The sequence below is a fragment of the Gossypium raimondii genome, chromosome 6 (assembly GCF_025698545.1).
Source record: "Gossypium raimondii isolate GPD5lz chromosome 6, ASM2569854v1, whole genome shotgun sequence".
Classification (NCBI taxonomy): Eukaryota; Viridiplantae; Streptophyta; class Magnoliopsida; order Malvales; family Malvaceae; genus Gossypium; species Gossypium raimondii.
Genome location: NC_068570.1, coordinates 9,466,543 through 9,468,709, shown reverse-complemented (window position 1 = coordinate 9,468,709; position 2,167 = coordinate 9,466,543). Strand labels below are relative to the sequence as shown.

General features: G+C 39.0%; 1 non-coding gene across 1 annotated transcript; it reads left to right on the top strand.

The window, feature by feature from the left end:
- Window positions 1-1,624: 1,624 nt before the first annotated feature.
- Window positions 1,625-1,731, top strand: LOC128041981 (small nucleolar RNA R71). Its single transcript, XR_008197189.1, has one exon. It is a non-coding gene; the product is annotated as a small nucleolar RNA R71 (small nucleolar RNA).
- The last annotated feature ends 436 nt before the right edge of the window (window positions 1,732-2,167 follow it).

Sequence of the window (2,167 nt, the reverse complement as noted above, 5' to 3'; positions counted from 1 at the left end):
TTACGTGATCGTTTTGAACTCGCATGGTGAGTTCTCCTTTCTGCACATTAGTTAACGTTCTTCTCGTGGCTAAGAAAGGTCTCCTCAGGATGATTGGCACTTCCTTGTTTACTTCAAAATCTAAGACAATAAAATCAGCAGGAAAAATAAATTTATCAACTCTTACGAAAACATCCTCGATCTTTCCTTTGAGATATGCTAAAGATCGATCTGCTAGCTAAAGCGTCACAGTCGTAGGTCTTACTTCACCTATCCCTAACATCTTGAAAATAGACTTAGGCATCAAGTTGATACTCGCTCCTAAGTCACACAAAGTTTTACCACAGTAAGATTCACCAATGTTGCAGGGTATAGTAAAGCTTCTTGGGTCTTTCAATTTCACTAGCAGTTTGTTCTGCAGGAATGCATTGAACTCCTTTGTCAAGGCAACAGTCTCATACTCACTCATTCATTTCTTCTTAGACAGTATATCCTTCAAAAACTTCACATAATTCGACATCTATTCTAAAGCATCCACCAACAGAAAATTGATGTGTAACTGCTTTAGAACATCCAAAAACTTCTTGAATTGCACCTCATGTTCTGCTTGTGTTGTTGCAATCTTTGCAGATATGGAGGTAATGGAACTTTTTTTTGAATCGGACAACTTTTCTGAGTAGGTAAATCTACATCTAAAGAATATGTTAAAATATCTGAATTCACTAAGTCAGGGTTTACCTTGTTAGACTTTGCAGATTTCGATTCCTTTGGTGTAGGAACTTCAATAGCTAGTTGATTCTTCTTAACGGGCTTATCTTCGACATCAATCAATCGGGGTTCTAGAATTTTACCACTTCGCAATGCCACTGTCTTGATATGTTCTTTACCCAAATTTTTTAGATTCTCAGTACCACTCGGCAAGGTTCCTTGTGGTCTATTACGTAGCTCCGTAGCTAATTGACCCATTTGGTTTTCCAAATTTTTTAGTGTTGTTGCTTGGCTTTGGATCAAAGCGTCATTCTTTGCCGTGTACGCTTTCAACAAGTTCTCCAAACTGTTTGATGCCTCAGCTTGAGGCGGTTTTGGAGCTTACTGATTAAACCCTTGAGATTGGTTGGGTCTTTGCTGCAATAAGTTGTTATTTGGTCCATTTCCTTGGTTGCTCCAAGAAAATTTAGGATGATTACACCATGAAGGATTGTAGAAGTTGGACTGGGGTCCTTGTCCACTCCTATTTTGATATTGGTTCCCCACATAGTACACTGACTCAGGATTTGATAGACAATTATCAAAAGAATGACCTTCCCCACATTACACACAGGAAACTACTTCAAACGAACTTGGTGGCTGAGTTGCAAAATTATTAGTATTATTAACGGTTAACTATTTTAACATAGATGAAATAGACGATACCTGAACTGATAACGAAGTGAGAGAGTCAACCTCATGAACTCCGGCTACATGTCTTCCTGAAGCTATTCGATTTGTTGGCCATTAATAGTTATTACACGCAATCCTCACGATGATCTCATAAGCCTCATTATAAGGCTTAGACAAAATTGCACCATTTGTGGAACCATCTACCATCAATCTTGCATGAGCACTGAGACCATTATAGAATGTCTACAACTGGATACAATGAGGAATCCCATGATGAGGACACTTACGAAGTAACTCCTTAAATCGCTCTCAAGCCTCATACAAAGACTCATCATCTAATTGTTGGAAAGTTGTGATCTCGTTCCTTAACTTAGCATTTTTGCTAGGTGGGAAATACTTAACCAAAAATCTCTCTGATAATTCTTGCCATGTAGATATGGAAGTTGGTGGTAATGAATGGAGCTATGCTCGTGCTCGATCTCGCAATGAGTACGGAAACAACTTCAACCTCAGTTCGTCTTTAGTCACATCGACTATCTTGAATGAATCACTCACCTCCATAAATAATCGAAGGTGGAGAAGTGGATCTTCCGTGGGCATACCAATAAATTGGCCTACCGTTTTTAGCATTTGAAACATCACTGGTTTCAACTTAAACTAGGCTGCCTCAATATCTGGCCTTCTAATTCCTGGGTTTAACTCATTGAAAAGTGGCACAGCATATTGTCTGATGCATCGATCCCTATCATCAGCAATGAGGATTGGATTTCCTACATGGTCGACTTCATTACCTTGGTCTTGATACTGA